At 43.9% G+C, this 21228-nt stretch overlaps 1 long non-coding RNA gene across 3 annotated transcripts in view; it reads right to left on the bottom strand.

Annotated features, from left to right (window-relative positions):
- Nucleotides 1–2942: 2942 nt before the first annotated feature.
- Nucleotides 2943–21228, bottom strand: part of LOC132870122 (uncharacterized) — a 122174-nt gene continuing 103888 nt past the window's right edge. For 2 of the 3 annotated variants that reach the window (XR_009651056.1, XR_009651058.1), the window contains exons 3-4: nucleotides 19663–19768; nucleotides 2943–3584 (exon numbers count right to left, since the gene is read on the bottom strand). This is a non-coding gene — a long non-coding RNA (uncharacterized LOC132870122). Of the gene's footprint in view, nucleotides 3585–17367; nucleotides 17493–19662; nucleotides 19769–21228 lie in introns of those variants that run through there. The other variant, XR_009651057.1, reaches the window with a different exon arrangement.

Consider the following 21228-nt stretch of genomic DNA (forward strand, 5'->3'; position numbering starts at 1 on the left):
CAACCGAGGAGCTCACTAACCGTCCATTTCACACGAACGTAATCGTAAATAATTTGATCATCGATCCATCAGTTTGACTGGCTTGGCCTCGGCTCGGCTCGGCTTTGGCAACCTGTTAGTGTAGATTTTCCAAGCAGGGATTATTTGTGATTTGCAACGTTTTCAGCTTGTCGAAAACCTCACAGAAAGACCTGGAACAAGTCCAGGCGTTAGAAAAGAGAGACGTTTTTCTTCTTTTTCTCAGCGTTTGTGTGGAGAAACTAGGTCACTCTGGTGTGCATGCATTTCTGATTTGCGGTATCTGAAATACTCCCATTTATCATTGCGTTCTCCTCTCGTTATACACTCTCAGTATAATCCTCTTCCCCCTGCCCAGTCATTGAAATATGGCTTACTGTATGTCAGAAACGCCACCAGCAGACTCGTGGTTTCCACCTGCAGCTTTGTTCCAAAACAAGATGAATGCAGGGTAAAAACTGTAACCCTGGCAACACTGAAGCATTCTGATTAAAATCCCCCCCCCCCAAAAAAAGAAAAACACTGTCAACAAGCAGCTTTGCCAAAACTGGGGTGTAGAGTTCAATCCCTAATGAGTAAACCAGAAGGGATGGTGGCGAGAAAAACTCCGACGCAACCTTGAGAGGAAGCAGACTCAAAAAGGAACCTGTTGTCTTCTGGGTGACATCAGAAAATGCGATTATACAGCTGTATCAAGAAAACACTTCTGGTGGGTAAATTAGTAACTGCGTCTGGGTGTCAGTAAAACTACGATGCGACAATTAGGAGATAAAGCCGATACTGGAATGAGGGGTTTTTTGGACTCATCATCTCATGGGTTGGACCAAACCAGAAGGTGGGCCATAGGTGTTGCCCGCTTGGTTTAAACCGTCAAAAAGACACGAGAATAAACCTGTTTGTGACCACAGGTGTGGCACTGAAATAAGTTTAACCACCCTCAGTTTCACCTCAACCCTGACCTCAAACCACTTAAAACATACTGTACAGTACCAGTCAAAAGTTTGGACACACCTTCTAATTCAATGGTTTTTCTTTTTATTAATTAGAAGTCGGGGCGGCACGGTGGTGTAGTGGTTAGCGCTGTTGCCTCACAGCAAGAAGGTCTGGGTTCAAGCCCCGTGGCCGGCGAGGGCCTTTCTGTGCGGAGTTTGCATGTTCTCCCCGTGTCCGCGTGGGTTTCCTCCGGGTGCTCCGGTTTCCCCCACAGTCCAAAGACATGCAGGTTAGGTTAACTGGTGACTCTAAATTGAGCGTAGGTGTGAATGTGAGTGTGAATGGTTGTCTGTGTCTATGTGTCAGCCCTGTGATGACCTGGCGACTTGTCCAGGGTGTACCCCGCCTTTCGCCCGTAGTCAGCTGGGATAGGCTCCAGCTTGCCTGCGACCCTTAGAACAGGATAAAGCGGCTAGAGATAATGAGATGAGATATCACAAAATATCAGGCCATTCTGTGGCTGGGAAGTTATTTCATTTGAGGGGATTAAAGCAAATAATGCGCATGAAATCGCTCGCTTCTTCGCGCAGTCAAGCAGACAGAGGAAGTCCATGTGCGCTGACAGTTCCATCATTCTGTCGCTAAACGAACAGCTGATCACACCGAGGTGCTCGCTGAGCGCCGATATTTATTAGTTTGGTCCTGCGTTTCCTTTCTTTCGTATATAACATAACATCTTTTCTTCTCGCTTTCCGTTACTGTAGTCGGTCTTTCACGTTTCATTCGCACACTCACGTCCGCCATTTTTCTCTCCTGTTTCAAATTTGTATCCCACAATGCCTTGCGCGAACAGGGAAAGCCCACCACGTGACGCATGACGTAGTATCTTGAATTGGGCCTTGGAGAAGCAGGAAAAAATATCGGAGAATTTACGGCCATGTGGCTTTAAATTCATTAATTGTTCTATTTTTAAAAAACTAAAAAATTTGGAAGTCTGTGATTCGAATTCAGTAGCTTTCGGTCCACTAAACAACAATAACTGGGTGTCGGGGAAAATTCTTTTTATGACCTAAACTTGAAAAATCCGAAAGGCAGTCTAGCTTTAAAGTATGATAATGATGGGTGTCGTTTCTCTTTACTTAGTCGAGCGGTTCTGGACATAATATGGATTAGTACAGTTGTGGATGGAACAGGGCTATTTACTGTATCTTTATGATTTACTGTTTGATCTCAAGCGCATTAAGACGGCAAGAAACTCGTCCACTAATTAACTTTTGACGAGACATACCCGTTAATTGAAAAGCGTTCCAGGTGACGACCTCATGAAGCTGGTTAAGATAATGCCGATAGCATGCAAAGCGTCCTCAAGGTAAACGCTGGCTACTTTGGAGAATCTAAAATACGAAATGTTTTTTTGTTGACCACATAATTCCATATCTGTTCCATACGTCATTTCATAGTTGTGATGCCTTCAGTATTGTTCTACACTGTAGAAAATACAAAATACAGAAAAACCGATGAATGAGTAGGGGTGTGCAAACTTTTAACTGCTACTGTATTAACATTATTGGAGGTGTTTTAAGCAAATAGCTTATTTATGATATGCTATATTATATGTATAATATGTATTCACCATGGCGGCGCGGTGGTGTGGTGGTTGGCGCTGTCGCCTCGCAGCGAGAGGGTCCTGGGTTCGAGCCCCGGGGCCGGCGAGGGCCTTTCTGTGCGGAGTTTGCATGTTCTCCCCGTGTCCGCGTGGGTTTCCTCCGGGTGCTCCGGTTTCCCCCACAGTCCAAAGACATGCAGGTTAGGTTAACTGGTGACTCTAAATTGACCGTAGGTGTGAATGTGAGTGTGAATGGTTGTCTGTGTCTATGTGTCAGCCCTGTGATGACCTGGCGACTTGTCCAGGGTGTACCCCGCCTTTCGCCCGTAGTCAGCTGGGATAGGCTCCAGCTTGCCTGCGACCCTGTAGAAGGATAAAGCGGCTAGAGATAATGAGATGAGATGAGATGTATTCACCATTTTTGTATAAAAACCTGCTACTGCCAGGCAGCATGCAGTTCTGTGGGCAAACACAAGAGGGCAGTGTTTCAGTCAGAGAAGGCACTGGTTACAAACCAACACACACTATTTCCAAATGTGTGTGCGTGTGTGTGTGTGTGTGTGTGTGTATGAAAAGCCCACCATGGAAGTACGATTCCCTTCACCCAGTCACTCCATTTCCTCTTCCATTCTCTCCCAGGAAGTGAGAGACAAAAAAAAAAGGCATTCATATTAGAAACGTGCACAAATCACTACCAGTAATGACATCAGCTGCTTTCTGCTTCCTCCTTTTCAGTCTGTTTGGATGGTTCAGCTGGTGTTTATATAACCTCTCTGTGCCTCTTTCCACACGGCTATCCAGGTTTCCAGCAAGGATGGGTAAACACTTTCCGTTTTCACTCCCTCTGAGCGAGTGCTGGAATGACGTGGCTCCTGGAAGGCCGCTGTTTGCCCGGGTTACTGTTTTCCCCTCTGACTGCCCTGACAGAACTCACTTCATGCTTCATACCCACACAACCAAGAGTTTGTGTGCGCGCGCGCAGTGAGAGTCAGGTGGTAAACAGAAGGGACGGCGGTGAGAGGTGGATCTAAAACAGACAGACGTAAAAACAGAGAGAGAGAGAGAGAGAAAGACAGAGAGGATTAATGGAGTGTTAATGGATACACAATGGCATTTGGTATCCAAGTAAGGAATAAAACATAACCGAATATGCTGTTAGAGGAAAATAATCGATGATGGGATGGTTTAATGTGGCCTGATCTAAAGCAAAGTTCTTCTTGCCAGCCAGACGCTGATTAGTTTCCAATAAGCAGTTTGCTAAAAAGACATTTTTTTTAGTAATTCAGAAAGGACACCTCATCTCATCTCATCTCATCTCATTATCTCTAGCCGCTTTATCCTGTTCTACAGGGTCGCAGGCAAGCTGGAGGCTATCCCAGCTGACTACGGGCGAAAGGCGGGGTACACCCTGGACAAGTCGCCAGGTCATCACAGGGCTGACACATAGACACAGACAACCATTCACACTCACATTCACACCTACGGTCAATTTAGAGTCACCAGTTAACCTAACCTGCATGTCTTTGGACTGTGGGGGAAACCGGAGCACCCGGAGGAAACCCACGCGGACACGGGGAGAACATGCAAACTCCGCACAGAAAGGCCCTCGCCGGCCACCGGGCTCGAACCCAGGACCTTCTTGCTGTGAGGCGACAGCGCTAACCACTACACCACCGTGCCGCCCCAGAAAGGACACATTATACGTATTTTATTATCCATTTATAGTTACATTTAATGTTATGGAATGTCCACAAAACAAGTTAGATCCTGTTATGACTTACATTCTGACAGCTCTCATTCCCTTCCTCTCTCAGTCTGAATTAGCCGTTACTATAGAAACGGTAAGGTATTTGAACAAGTGCGTTAATATCAACACTACTATCAGAGCTGCTGTTATAGGAAATGAATCAACACCTTCTGACCCATCAGACTTGAGTAAGGATGTGTTACAGTCATGTGCACTTGACAGATTAAGAAGCAGAAGGTATTTTAGACGCTGCCTCAAGAAAGTGTGAGTCATCAAAGTATCCTGGCTCGCGTAATACATGACATTCGTACTCGCGTCGTCACGTTGGACGGTCTGATCCGTGTGCATGGAACCTTGATAAGTTCCATGAGCTCTGAAAAAGAAAATCAACTTCAGAGTCAGGATCTTATGTCATCGTGACATTCTGATCGTCAAAGATCACTACAGATCTCGATATAAATACGGATGGCAGGAGAGCTGAATATTTCTATTTCTATTTATATACAACAACCAGCTGTGATTCATATCAGAATCAGAAAAGGTAATGAGTGTTTCTGTGTTGTTATTATTATTAAAAGGACCTAATTAACACTTAGCAGAGGGCGAGATATCAAAGTGTGACGCACAGCAGCACAGAGTGTGCTGTTCTTTCACACGTCCGCCCTCCTCGATCACCCGAGAGGCTGCGATCCCTGTGTGAGGTGTTGTTCCTGTCACGGGTCTGAAAGCAACGACTCGTTAAACCCTGAGGTCCTGCTGAATGAGACACAAGTGCAGGTCCGAGGACAAAGCGAGTGCTTTGTAAAGACCAGGTGTGTGACAATGTGATGCGCACACACACGAGTGGCATGTGAGAACTTATCAAACCGGATGAGTCACAGAAAACAAGGAGAGGAAAAGTACTGGAGGAAAATGTTCGACTAATTTGCAATTAAACTAGAAGAGCACAGCAACACGCCCACGGTGACAGAATCACGATCACGCACCAGCTGAACTCAATCGCGGGCCTCAGTTCTGGATCACCAGCTCGCTCAACTGAAGGTGATTGTAAAGTGTAAAGTTTATCTGTAGCCAAATCTTCGGCGTCTATAAAACTAGCGATGACCAGAATTTCTGTCAAACCAAAGAGGCCTGAGGTGCAACATAAGTCATGTGATCAAAAACTGCCACCACCTGTAGCGTACACTGCAAAAGATGATATCTTCGCAAGTAAAAATACCTTAAACAGCTGAAACGACCTACCATTTCCTATTAGAAGAATACTGAGATTATTAAACCTAGTTCTAGATTGCAACCAACTTATTCCAAGATGTCATCTCATCTCATTATCTGTAGCCGCTTTATCCTGTTCTACAGGGTCGCAGGCAAGCTGGAGCCTATCCCAGCTGACTACGGGCGAAAGGCGGGGTTCACCCTGGACAAGTCGCCAGGTCATCACAGGGCTGACACATAGACACAGACAACCATTCACACCTACGGTCAATTTAGAGTCACCAGTTAACCTAACCTGCATGTCTTTGGACTGTGGGGGAAACCGGAGCACCCAGAGGAAACCCACGCGGACACGGGGAGAACATGCAAACTCCGCACAGAAAGGCCCTCGCCGGCCACGGGGCTCGAACCCGGACCTTCTTGCTGTGAGGCGACAGCGCTAACCACTACACCACCGTGCCGCCCCCAAGATGTCTTATCAGGTAAAAATATCTGTCCATGCAGCTAGATAATTTCACAAGTATTTTTAAGTCATTTTTTGCTCAAATTCAGTTTTCCATTTTTTTTTGCAGCGTACAATCGGACATCAAAAAACCAACACGACATTCATCCCAGATACAAATCTCATCTCACGGACCTGAGTCTTTTATTTTTTCCTGCTCAGTGTTACTGACCTGTTGCCAAGTAACCAAATTAGTTTTTTTTTTAAACCATTACACAACTTTTTCAGTCTTTTATTATCCCTGTCCCAACTTTTCTGAAACGTCTTGCTGACATCAAATTCCAAATGAGCATAAATTAAAAAAAAAAAAAAAAACAATAAAATTTCTCAGTTTCAACATTTGATATGTTGTCAGCAGTAATCGTCATTTAAACTCGTTTTTGTGCAATATTTCGTTTGGAAAACGGTTTTCAAAACGGCGGCACCGACACCTGGCTGACACTTCACGTTTCGAAGTCTCGCACAAGTCTCGTGAAGATCGCACGGATAAGCGACGCCTGTTGTGGACCAAACGAACTACATTCAACATGGCTAAAAATCGAATCGGCCGATAAGTAGAATATTTAATTGCAATTAGTTGCCAGTAGGAGTCACGATATAAGGTTACTAAAACCGAAAACGTAATTGAATAACACGTTAATTAAGAAATAAAGCAAGTTTAAAAATGACTTCAGTTCTTTAACAAAGCAAACCTTTTTGCTCACAAATTGTCACAGCCACTGGCTAGCGCAAAAGTTTTACTTCTTCAAGGAAAATGGACAGATTGGTTTGAACTGCCAGGAAGGAAAGATATAGCAACTCGTATAATCACTCTTTACAACCGTGGTGAGCAGAAAAGCATCTCAACATGCAACAGCACAAGAGCACATTGGGTTCCAGTCCTGCAGCCAAGAACAGGAATCTTATACCCTGTCCACACTAGGGATTTTGTACCGATACGAAACTACTTTCGTACCACAACACCTGTCCACACTAGCAACTATACCGGTACTGTAGCGGTATAACTGTATCGGTACGAAACCCACAAATGTATGGGTTTCGTACTGGTACAGTACCGGTACTGTAACGCTTCGCTGTAGTGTGGACAGATGAAGCGGTTCTGTATCGATACAAATATAATCCGCAAGCGCAATGAACCATTCCTACGTCTTCCGGGTTATTCATACAATACAATACGCACGTGCTTTCCAGCTGTAAATAAAACGTCAAAATGGCTCAAAACGACCGTGGAGCTACATGGAGCAAAGAAAGGGAGGAGAAAGGGAGAGGGGGAGGGAGGGAGGAAGAAAGGAGGAAGAGGGGAAAAGGGAGATTCATTTTCTTTGTTTCTTTCTCAATTGCCTCGCGCGTTTTATACGATTCGACTGAATAAATGACCACCAGAAATACAGACTGTACATTGACAACAAAAAGCACACACACGTTGTTTCATCCGTCATATTCTCGGAAGGAAGTTACTCGGTAACCACGGAAACATTTTGCGCACGCGCATTTCAACTACCGTGAAAGCAAACCGCAAACATTTCTCGCTAGTGTGGACAGATGCACTAAACTGTACCGGTATACTTTGTATCAATACAGTTATACCACTTTCGTACCGGTATAAGTGTGAACACAGCATTTAAGTCAAGAGCAAGTTCATATTAAAGTGGACTGAATTGAACTGAAATCCATTTATCATTTGCGTGAATCGCAACCAAATATAAAAGTTCTAAAATTTTAAAGTCTGCTTCCTCCTAAACGTGAAAAAGGATAAAATTGTGACTGGAGTCGGAGCATCATGGACGTTTTGACTAACCGACAGCTTGATCAAAGTGTGATATTCACTGTGTGAGAGAAATCACACTTGGCTAGTAAGATTTTCGACATCTTTAGGCACACTGACTCTCTTTAACCACCGAGTTTGTTAAAATGGTTCTTTACGCAGCATGAAAAAGCAAAATCAGGCAGTAAAAAGACGTTAATAAAACATTTCCATGTCGCTGTGCTGAAATATTTGAAACTTTTGGTGTTAAAGTAGGCGATATGCCGAAGAACTCCATTTCACCTCAAACCTGATTTTGTCATCGTTTTTTCGCTTTAGCAGAAATGAAGCCACAGTGACATCTTATGGGTTTTCCAATGACTAGCACAGAGATTTTCACACCCGTTCACACCCAGCCTCCAGGGACCAGAACACCTACGGGATGACTCAACGACCCATGTGACCTCAACGGCTCTCCTTGGGGTTGCTTTTGGTCTACTACAGGATAAATACCTGAAACTTCTCACTAGTCCGACAGAACTGAAGAAGCCTTTCGGATGAGGGGTGAAACGTCTTCAAGGATTTCAAGCCGGTCCAGTCGCCTTCTTTATGACATTTTCGCGATTTTTCTGTCCGCTAGGTTGAAGCTACTCATCGGTAGTATCGCAGCAACTGAAGCTACACTGAAACTGTTTCTTGGTGCAATCATTTCGCTTTTTACTCGCTCATAAGCTCTTTCAGAATAACCACTACAGGTCCACTAGCTCTTCCCACAATGCATTTCCTTTCCCGGATGCTTCCAGCTAAATGACTTCTCCCTTAACTCAATCTAATCCAGGACTCGCTCGAGAGAATTTCTTTCGAACTTCTCTGGCGATCTTCCGAGGAATTTCAAACATCTGGCTGGCGCTTTGATGGATTTACAGGAAGCGTTTGACCTCTGGCTCACTACTTCTCGCTCGTTACGACACAGCAGCACGAGAATGAAACCGTTTTGTGGTGAAAACATACAAACAGCCAGAACAATCCAATTGGAGAGGAGGAGGTATAATCTTGGAGTCAAGAGAATAGCCAGAAAAGCAGAGAGAGAAAGAGACCTCACAGTGGACAAGTCTGTCTCTCTGACCATCATTTATGCACACACACACACACACACACACACACACACACACACACACACACACACACACACACACTTTTAGAGTGTGCGTGCGCTCTAAAAGGACAGTGGAGGGCAAGGTTTCGGTATGATGTGAGTTGGCTGCAAGAGGGGATATGATGCGGGTTGAGTCATAATAAACATTCCACATTTACTTCGGAGCCTGTCTTCTATTAGCATTCATCTTACTCTGGTGTGTGTGTGCGCGTGTGTGTGTGTGCATGTCTTTTATTAGCACAAAAATACTTGCAACTGAAAAGTGAAACCCATTCAGTTCCTTTACATAGAATGAAATTTGCATCATTACACATTTACAGATTAGTCAGCTGAGATGTTGCATGCATCCTGGATCATTTAAAGATTTGTTAATCAGATTAAGACCGGACACGTGCCAAAATACTAAACAGTTATTGTGAATTCACTGGAAGGCTGGTCATATTGAACAGAAGCACGAAAACACATTTTTATGACTGATCAGTAACTCACTATTACTCGTTTGGAAACATTAGGGTTCCGCTGTATTCTTCGTTTGCACGTGACATCATAGCTAATTATGCATGAGGCTTTGAACCGGAAGTGGGCCATGTTGGAGGATATACACAAACTCACTCGGCGCACATTTACTATAGAAGATATGCTCGAGAGGTTTTTACGCTCAAGAATTCCTTTTGTTTCTTTGCTTTGCTGACTCTTTGTGCTGTAATTGGATGCGGCGCAACTCTATTCGAGACAAGGGGACTTATAAGTTCTTTAGAATTCCAGCAATTATAAACAAGAGTGCTCCGAGAGCACAATATCCCCCGCTGGCAACTAGGCCATAACTCTGGTAAAATGCGACCGAATTGAACGAAATTACAATATGTGTATTATCGACATATAACAAAGAATCCTGTCAAGTTTTGTGAAATTTCTCCAAAAATTGTGAGAGGAGTTGATTTCAGAAGGTGAGTACCCTTCCTGGGACGGACATCACTACGACATAATCCCACTTCAGGCCTTTCGGCCAGCGGGGGATAATAAAAATTGTGAGGGAAGTTGATTTCAGAAAGCAAGCACACCTTGATGAAATTGCCAAAGTACAAGTTTGTTAATAATCAAGGGCATAACTCTGGTAAAATTTGCCCAAATTCAACGAAATTTCAATTTGCATGTAACGGTCATATAACAAAGCCTTTTGCCGAGTTTGGTGAAATTCCTCCACAAATTGTGAGAGGAATTAATTTCAGAAGAACGTACACCCTCATGAAATTGTCAGAGTACAAGTTATTTAATCAAGGGTCAAAACTCTGGTCAAATTTTCACAAACGAAATTAAATCGCAATATGCGTATTACCGTCATATAACAAGGCCTTTTGCCAAGCTTCGAGAAATTCGTCCAAAAATTGTGAGAGGAGTTGATGTCAGAAAGCAAGCACACCTTCGTGAAATTGTCAAAGTGCAAGGTTGTTAATCAAGGGCGACAACTCAGGTAAAATGCGACCAAATTTAATGAAATTACAATACGTGTACTACCGACATACAACAACGCCTCTTGTCAAGTTTTGTGAAATTCCTCCAAAAACAGAGAGGAGTTGATTTCAGAAGGAAAACGCACTCTCATGAAATTGTCAAAATATAATTTTATTAATCGAGGGCTGTAACTCTGGTAAAACGTGACCCAATTTAATGAAATTATAATATGCGTATTAACGACATATAACAAAGAATCCTGCCAAGTTTCATGAAATTCCTCCAAAAATTGTGAGAGCAGTTGATTTCAGAAGACAGACAGACGGACGGACGGAAATCACCACGATACAATCCCCCTTTGGGCCTTTCGGCCAGCGGGGGATAACAATCAAGGAGAAAAAACAAGAGAGTTGTCGACGGAGCGTCGACGTCAACGACTGTCCAACATATACCAGGCTGATCTAAGCGATGAGAAAGCAAAAAAAAAAATTTTTTTTTTGTTGGACCACAACAAAATCAAAGATGGTACTAAAGCAGGAGCTCGAAATGCGAGGCTAACAGAGCGCAGAAAGAAACACAAAATTATTGAAGAATCTTGAACAAGTCAATCCACGACCTCAAACACTGCAGCTTCCTCGCCTGGTGAGTGCTCTTTTATAACTAAATATGTTATATAGTGTGTTAGAGCCCTGTCAAAATTATTGTTTTTAAAACAGATTTGAGAAATGACTACAAGCTTCTAAATGTAACTCCTCTTTACCTTCCAGTCTGTACTCTTACCACTGTGTGTGTGTACGTATATATATTATATATATTATAATGTATGTGTGTGTATTGTACGTGGTGGCGGTCAATGACGCAAGCAGTTTTGGTCATGTGGTCGCAAACGAAGAATAGCGCGGGTTCTCGTCGTATGTGCATAAAACTATTACACTATTCACATTGGAACACATTGAAAGACAGAGGCAACATTTGTGCTTCCTGAATTTGCGTGGTGTCATGGAGATCAACATGTTTTCAACAGAGATCTGTTCAAATAAAATGGTGTATAGAATTGACAAGCACAGACAACACAAGCGCACGTTACAACATACACTCCGCAGGTGCTAAAGAAGGCAACCGGACTTGCTTGAAATCCTTGAAGACGTTTGACCTCTCATCCGAAAGGCTTCTTCAGTTCTGTCTGACTAGTGGGGAGTTCCTATCCTCTAGTGGACCAAAAGCAACCCTAAGGAGAGTCGCTGAGGTCACATGGGTCATTGATGCCATCTCTCAGCCATCCTGTAGGCTGTTAGGGTCCCTGGAGGCCAGGAGTGAATGGTGTTAGCAGCCTAGAGGGTCGTTAGGGTGATCTGTGGGTCGTCTCCAAGGATTTTAAGCAAGTCCAGTTGCCTTCTTTAAGCCTAGGTCACAACCGGACGTACGATTTTTTGGCCGCGCGATTTTTGGCGTTTCCCAAATCGCTGCGTTTTTTTTGTTCGTGGAGAAAGACGCACGTTGGTCGTGAGTTTGTCTTGCAACCTGAAAAAAACGTAAGCGCCCGTGGAGTTTGTTTGACATGACAAAGAACCTCTACGGCCGGTCTGCGGCCAGTCTACGGCTCGAAAATCAGCACGTCACACGCGTGCCCTCCGTGCGTTTCTTGCGTTTTTTGCACGTAGACCGGCCGTAGGAGCACGTACGGCCGGTTGTGACCGAGGCTTTAGCACCAACAGATTACGAAGACCTGGATGACTGAGAACCTTCACAGACATACAACATACGCTCTACATAGACAAGTGGGATTGTATAAAACGTATTTTAAAATACGTCATGAAGAAATAAGGTGTTTAGATTTAAAATTACAAGTAACTCAAGCTAGCTCGTATTGTCATTCAAACCAAAGAACAAAACGTACAGTTCTGACTTTTGTGTACTTTGTACTTTGATTGGATGACGATGATGATTGGATATCTCCTAATCAATTAAATATACAAATTATTGAGAAAGTATTTCACCTCTATTTCTGTATTTCACATGCACATTCTTAATCACTGCTAATGACGCGTTATGGATGTGACAGTGATGCGGGCTTAAATAATTTAGCTACAATAGAATCAGTCTGAATATTCACTTGGCACAAGTCATTGACGGGATATACGAATCTACAGCCTGGGCTAGAATGAAATCAGCCCCAACCTCACGTTTTCATGTGTTAGGGCGTGCCCATATATGACATTCGAGGCATTTAGATATACCCACAGCAGTGGGCAGCCCAGGGAGCACTTAGGGGTTAGGTGCCTTGCTCGAGGGCACTTCAGCCATTTCTGCTGGGAATTGAACTGGTGACCTTTTGGTCCCCAAGCTGCTTCTCTAACCATTAGGCCATGGCTTCCCGTATAGCATTCTTTTTCTCTGGCAGTAAAGCACGAGCAAGGTACTGAGAAGCACTTCATCAAACACGTACTCCCACAATGCACGTCAGATTTGTTTCTATGACAACAATATTTTGAAACTTCAAGACTAACTTCTGTATTACTGGTTGCCTGAAAAGGAGTAACAGTAACAATAGCTCTCTCCACATTGAGAATACTTGGGGGGGGTGGGGGGGTGGGGGGGAGACAGGCTGGTGCTCAGACATAAGGCCAAAAGTTAAGGCACCTGACCTGACCATTACACCCATACGTGGTTCTTCCCCAAACTGTGGCCACAAAGTTGGAAGCCCACAACTGTATGACATTTTTGTATGCTGTAGCATTACAGTTTTCCTTCACTGGTACTAAGGATTCCAAATCTGTTCCACAAAGTGAGGTCCATGGTTTGCCAAAGTTGGAGTAGAAGAACTCGAGTGTCCTGCATGGAGCCCTGACCTCGACCCTACTGAACACCTTTGGGATGAGCTGGAATGGTGACTGTACCCCAGGCCTCGTCACCCAACATCAGTGCCTGACTTCACCACGGCTCTTATGGCCGAATGATCACAGGCAGCTCAGTGGTGTACTGGTTAGCACTGTTGCCTCACAGCAAGAATGTTCTACGTTTGAACCCCATGGCTAACAGGGGCCTTTCTGTGTGGAGTTTGCATGTTCTCCCTGTGTCTGCGTGGGTTTCCACTGGGTGCTCAGGTTTCCCCAACAGTCCAAAGACATGCAGGTTACGTAAAATACCCAGCCACTAGGGTTGTATAAGATGGTGCCTACTTAGTGCTGGTCCCAAGCCCAGATAGATAGAAGGCCCAGTGTAAGATTAGTGTGAGCTCAACTGTTTATTAACCTTCTGAAAATCAAGTCTCATTCAGTCCCCACAGCCACACCCCAAAATCTAGTGGAATCCTTCTCAGAAGAGTGGAGGTTATTATATAACAGTAAAGGGGGAATGAGACGTTCAACAAGCACATATAGGTGTGCTGGTGAGGTACACATAGTTTTGGCCAGAAAGTGTATTTCAGTACATCATTAGAAAACTTTTTCCAAATTATAATTGACAAGTTGGGAATATTGAATATGAAACCATCTTTACCATGGTCAAAATGTTCATAAATACCTATTCGTATTTTCAACTAGAATTTCCAATCCCGTCACGTCAAATTTCCAGACATGCAAATTAGTGCTCTTTATTTCTGATCTTGACTGCAAGCTGGCCTAGTGGTTAGTGTGTCCACCTCTTGACTGGGAGATCGCGCGTTCCACTCCCGGTCGGGTCATACCAAAAACCATCATAAAAATGGTACCTACTGCCATCTGGCAAGGCACGATGTGAGTGGGGAAATCAAACTCTCGCAGTTACTAGAGAACTAGCCCCCCACTGTAACCCTAGCTATCTAAGAGGCCGAAGACTAAAGCATTGGAGCTTGGCGCCACACCTTAAGGAACTGGGTAGTACTGGAACAGGATACTGCCTGGGAAGATCAGATCCTGGCATGGAAGGGACTTTGACTTGACTTTTTGACTCATGATCTTAGTAAATCAGAGCCACAGTCTTCGTTACTCTGTTTCTGGGGACTTTCCACTGTTATGTGTATTACTGTCGATTACACAATAAATCTGGACTCAGATGTTCAAAAAGCACATGTGGGTCAGATAGTTCAGGTGTCCACAAACGTTTGGCCATATAGCGCATGTCAAGCCATTTGTTAACAGGAAATACGTTTGGCCAGTATTTTAATGACTGAATTTATGTTCTTGAAAGAACGTCCTGTCAAGCCCAGTTCCTCCAGCCATTCCTGACCCTACTTGACTTAGGTGCAAGTGCTGGAAGTGGTTCTGCGAGTAATCTACGACTATAAATGATTCAAAATGACTCACACGTAGCCTCCGGCTGCATCCCCACACAACCGGCAGACTGTTTGGCTCTCTGCTCCTGGATCTCTTTTTCTCTTTACATGTTTCTCTTTAGCCCCATTTGCTTTCCATTTCAACAAGCAGACCTCACTTCCTCTGAGTCAGAGAGCAAGTAGTCCCCAAATCACGGCTCCTGTTACAAACAGCAACTTCTGCCAATGACTAATCTGTAATAAAAGAGCAGAAAAATGCAGAGCCCCAGCTGCATATGTGTAGCGGACACTGGCGAACCCTTTGATGGGCTGTCGGCGACACGGGCTGCTAACCGCATTGGTGAATCATATAGAAGAAATCCGTCAGTCCTTGCCTCTCTGGCACCGTGCCAGAATGACTTCCCAAAAATCAAAAGGAGCCATGAAAAAAAAAAAAATACTGGCTTACGGTAAACGCTCCTTCCTGGAATCCTAACTTGCTGAATGGATGACTGTACAGAACAAAAATAAACTCTGATAAGTTAAAGGAACAACATTTGAAAAAAAAAAAAAGCATGACTCCAAGGGTGCAAGCCAAAGCCCATGTGCGTCTTTGTGTGTTTAATAGTTAATGATTTAAGTTTATTTTCTATTCCGTTAGCTGTTATATTTGGGACAGAAATCACATCAGGGGAAAACAAAAGTCTTTTTATCATCCTGTAGATCATATAAATACAGTTTCAGTGATGTAATGAGGTCTCACTACTATAACATTAAGAAAACACTGAACTGTGTGAAGCTTTAGGTGACAACTTGTGGAATCAGAATTTGAGAACTTGTAGGACCAGTGTGAACAAGATGAATGTGTGGCTTCCACATAAATGACTTCCAGTTGATGTACTTCAATAGCTGCCAAACCACCGAAAAATTGCACGGGTGTAAATACGCTCTCCACCACAGTGGACTGTGACTGGCTTCTACTGGGAATCAAAGTCTTCTGTGTCTTCACTACAGGAATAATTCCCATGTGGCGTTTAACTGTTATACAATATCCTGCTGAGCTATCTCAAGATCCTGTGTCCTTAGATCAATCAAGACATGTCATCTATCCTTATATCTTCTCTCTCTTTCGATAAATCAATAATACAAATCCGTTCAGAAACCTGAGACCCCAAAACACAGTTGCATTTCAGGGTTGCAGTGGATCCGGAGCATCCCAACTTGGGCTCTGGATCCACCAGGACAAAACAGACTAATTTTACAAAGATCTAAAAATCTATGTCTGTAAGATTTGGTGTCTTTTCGAGATTACTGACGACTGAAGTGTCGAGTTACACGTCGATCCTGAGATACCAGTGATGCTGGCCTCTCCTACTCTTCGGACCTGCCTGATCCATCCTGATGCCCTACTTCTAGCTGGAGTCTCATCATGTCGCTCCTGTGGAGGATGGCCCCATATGGACAGTCTAAAGATGCACTTAGAAGATGGCTTTGGATGCTTACAGTTTTGCTACGATAGCTTAGGGCTACAACTGACATGTAGTCCTGGGTATGACTTTAAACTGCAACCGGTGGTGAGTCTCAGGTCGGGGAGGACTTGAGTATAGGGGAAAGTGGAGTTACCCCTTAATCACCATTGCTCCCAGGTCCGCTCTGACCCGGAGTGGTAGCACCTGCCTGGGTTCCAGCTATGGGTTAAATAGTACATCACCAATAAGGCGCTGGCAGCAGGGTGCTTTTTGGTGCAATGTGGCAGATGAACCCAACAGGGTCAATGGCACACCACCGGACGGCATGCGGAAGAGCCACTCAAATGGCCAATGGATGGCATCACTCGGCAAGTCAGTTGTCACTGTGGTGCAAGTTCCATACCCATCAGGACTGTGGCACCTTTGTGCACCACTTGGCATCAGGTCTGGAGGTCCAGAGAGACAACACGATGGGGGCACGGCATCGTTTGCCTTACCTTACTGTACAAGGAGGAGAATAATCCTAATGAAGCAGTCACCATCGCTAGCGATGGGCAGCCGACGATGATGACGACAATTGACATGATAACTTTAGGACTGCAGTTGTCATGAACAGTTCTGCACTCAAGTCTCCATCAATGAACAGTTGATAACTTCAACAAAACAGACTTCATGTTGAAACTGTAATGAACTTCCCGGTTACACAACTGCACGTTTTGACCATATAGGACACACTTACAGAAGCAAGTTATTTATAATCATGGTATCGGTCATCACCCAGGATGGGTGGATGGGTTCCCTTTTGAGTCCGGTTCCTCTCAAGGTTTCTTTCTTGTGTCGTCTCAGGGTTTTTTCCCTAGCCACCGTCACCAAAGTGTATTTCCAACAACACCGTCACTGGCTCGTTGGGGATAAATTTATTATTAGTTCATATGTTTAAAATCTTTATTTTTCTCTAAAGCTGCTTTATGACAATGTCTATTAATAAAAGCGCTATACAAATAAATTGACTTGACTTGAAGTTCCTCATTGTGAATTACTGGCCAGAGGAACAGAAATAAATCTCAAGCTCTTCCGTCAAAGTACAACCCAAACATCAACCTACTTACTAAATTGTCTACGGTTTCCACAAACTAAACTCCTCATTTAAAAAAAAAAAAAAGACTTGCAGACCTGCATATATGCAGCCATTAGTCTATTCTGCATTCAGAGCAACTGTAGACAGACCACTGCATGAATTATTCAGAGCCATTTTATTGTGTGATTTATTCACGAACAAAACAACAACAACAACAACAATCCTTCCAATGAATATTAGTCCTGTGTGGAGAAATGCCTTGTTGATGAAAGCGATCCGAGGAGAACAGGCAGGTTTGAGCTGACAGTCTAACTCAAATAGCCACTCTTTACAACCGTGTTGAGCTGAAAAGCATCTCAGAACACACACACACACACACACCTTGAACCTAGTCGAATCTACAACAGCAGAAGTTCACATCAGGTGCCACTCCTGTCAGCACAGGCTCACCCAATATTACATAAATATTTTATTTCTCATTTTGGCAGATGGGCGGCACGGTGGTGTAGTGGTTAGCACTGTCGCCTCACAGCAAGAAGGTCCGGGTTCAAGCCCCGTGGCCGGCGAGGGCCTTTCTGTGCGGAGTTTGCATGTTCTCCCCGTGTCCGCGTGGGTTTCCTCCGGGTGCTCCGGTTTCCCCCACAGTCCAAAGACATGCAGGTTAGGTTAACTGGCGACTCTAAATTGACCGTAGGTGTGAATGTGAGTGTGAATGGTTGTCTGTGTCTATGTGTCAGCCCTGTGATGACCTGGCGACTTGTCCAGGGTGTACCCCGCCTTTCGCCCGTAGTCAGCTGGGATAGGCTCCAGCTTGCCTGCGACCCTGTAGAACAGGATAAAGCGGCTAGAGATAATGAGATGAGATGATTTTGGCAGATCTGCTGCTCTAATGTACCTGTACATTTACACCTACAAGGTCATGTATGAATGAGTCTAGCCATACGCAATTAAACCAGCCACGCTATTCACCAGAGAAAGACAGGTTCTAGGATTCTATTCATCATCTACTGTTGTTAAGAGGTTCAAGCTTTCGAGAGTACCTGGGCATTTTGTCCAACACAAATGCTCCAATCATACACACTTGTTACACATTATATAGCTCTATATTTATAGAGAAATTTATTGTCACTCTTGCAACATATACAAGTCTACAGTAGAATGAAATAGTGTTCTTCATGGCCTTGGAGCAATGTTTAATTAACACAGTACCAATCAAGGATGGCACGATGATGTCGTGGTTAGCATTGTCGCCTCACAGCAAGAAGGTTCTGGGTTCGAGCCCAGTGCCCGATAGGGGCCTTTCTGTGTGGAGTTTGCATGTTCTCCCCGTGTCTGCCTGGGTTTCCTCTGGGTGCTCCGGTTTCCCCCACAGTCCAAAGACATGCAGGTTAGGTTAACTGGTGACTCTAAATTGACCGTAGGTGTGAATGTGAGTGTGAATGGTTGTCTGTGTCTATGTGTCAGCCCTGCGATGATCTGGCGACTTGTCCAGGGTGTACCCCGCCTCTCGCCCATAGTCAGCTGGGATAGGCTCCAGCTTGCCCGCGACCCTGCACAGGATAAGCGGTTATGGATAATGCATGGAGTACCGATCAAAAATTTGGACACACCTTCCAATTCAATGGTTTTTCTTTATTTTTATTCATTAAAATACATTTCGTGTTTTAAAGTAATGATGGATGTCGTTTCTCTTTAGTTGAGCGGTTCTTGACATCATATGGATTACTACAGCTGTGCATGGCATAGAGCCATTTATTGTATTTTTATGATTTATTATTTACTATTTGATCTCAAAGCCATTAAAGGAGAACTGAAGGCAAATTTTTCATGATCAAAACTCTATTTCTCATTTTATTAAATATCGGAACGCATTTTTGATCGCTATTTTGTCACTACTATAGCAAGTTATGAGTGTTTGAAATATGCTATGTAATATATCAGTCCATATGTCAGAGCAATGGCCGTAAACGAGATTCGTTGAGACCTGTGCGAGACATTGTAGGACGGAAGTAAAACGTACAGCGGAAATCAAAGTGACCATCGTTGTCAAAAGACGCGCGCGCCCTCTTTCGAATGCTGATGTAATCAAGCCGGAAGTTTTGTTTGTTTTGATAGCAATCAGGAAAGTTTGAAAAAAGTCGGCAGTAATCGTCATTTAAACTCGTTTTTGTGCAATATTTAATTTGGAGAACGGTTTTCAAAATGGCGGCACCGACACCTGGCTGACACTTCACGTTTCGAAGTCTCGCACAAGTCTCGTGAAGATCGCGCGGATAAGCGACGCCTGCCGTGGACCAAACGAACTAAATTCAACACGGCTAAAAACCGAATAGGCCGATAAGTATAATATTTAATTGCAATTAGTTCCCAATACGAGTCACGATATAAGGTTACTAAAACCGAAAATGTAATTGAATAACACTTTAATTAAGAAATAAAGCAAGTTTAAAAATGACTTCAGTTCTCCTTTAAGAAGGCAAGAAATTGCACTAATTATCTTTTGACGAGGCATACCTGTTAACCGCAAAGCATTCCAGGTGACTTCCTTATGGAGCTGGTTAAGATAATGTCAGTGGTGTCCAAAGAGTCATCAAGGTAAACGCTGACTACTTTGAAGAATCTAAAATATGAAACATATTTTGTTTACTACATAATTCCATATATGTTATTTCATAGTTGTCTTCAGATACAGAAAATTGAGTAGGGGTGTACAAACTTTTGACAACACATACTGCAAATTAGGAAAGCTACGGGACAACAAGACACCAAGATCCAAGACAATATATACACACTATGCATAAGTACCAGTCCAGCTACGGTCATGCCAGCATGACTAACATAGCATTCCTATAATCATTTTTTTAAAAAAAAGTGACATATTGCCTCTTTGAGCCAAACAGACCTAAAAGCCACAAACCAGCGGGAAGGTTGAGTAACCAGGCAGCCTTTACATTAATAACAACTGGGACACGGTGTTCCTGTTACGATGAGTGTGTTGGTGTGCGGATGTATATTGTTTGACAGAACCTGGCTTGTTGAACCAAAGCCTAAAAACAATCACGTCATAGTTTGGTGTGACCACGCCAGTCCAAATGTGAACGCCAAACTAAGCAAACTGGTTTCAGACCTAACGACAGCAAACATGTGGATTTCACCAGTGGTAATACAGTTCAAATAAACACACACACTGTGTATTTGTGTCTACATGTAATCAATCAATACATGTTTACAAGCAGTGTGTGACTGACTGTATATTGGTATTCCTATATACTGTGTGAAATAACTAGTACAACATTATGCTTTCCTTTCCCCCGAACAGACTCCACCCACTTTGGCTCATGGTTTTCCTTATAAGAAAAAAATGGCAAAGCTCTCTCCGCTGACCAAATGACTGGTGGAATGAATCAGATTTGCACTTCCATACTTTGTAACTTCAGACATACATCCATTCGTTATCTGTAGCCGCTTATCCTGTTCTACAGGGTCTCAGGCAAGCTGGAGCCTATCCCAGCTGACGACGGGCGAAAGGCGGAGTACACCCTGGACAAGTCGCCAGGTCATCACAGGGCTGACACATAGACACAGACAACCATTCACACTCACATTCACACCTACGGCCAATTTAGAGTCACCAGTTAACCTAACCTGCATGTCTTTGGACTGTGGGGGAAACCGGAGCACCCGGAGGAAACCCACGCGGACATGGGGAGAACATGCAAACTCCACACAGAAAGGCCTCCACTGGTCACTGGGCTCGAACCCGGACCTTCTTGTTGTAAGGCAACAGTGCTAACCACTACACCACCGTGCCACCCGAGTTTCGGACAGAAAAACAATTTGTAATGTCAGTTAAATGACCTCTTCCTATCAAAGGTATCGGCCACTCTTATACCCCTTTTCCACCAAATCAGTTCCAGGGCTGGTTCGGGGCCAGTGCCGGTGCTGGTTCACAACTCGTTCAACTTGCGAGCCAGCTGAGAACCAGTTTGCTTTTCCATAGCTCGCGGTGCTAAGGGAAGCCACGTCATTACGTCGCCGTATACATCAGTTACGTCGCTGTATACGTCAGTTACGTCGCTA

This window comes from Neoarius graeffei, chromosome 21 (assembly GCF_027579695.1).
Source record: "Neoarius graeffei isolate fNeoGra1 chromosome 21, fNeoGra1.pri, whole genome shotgun sequence".
Lineage (NCBI taxonomy): Eukaryota > Metazoa > Chordata > Actinopteri > Siluriformes > Ariidae > Neoarius > Neoarius graeffei.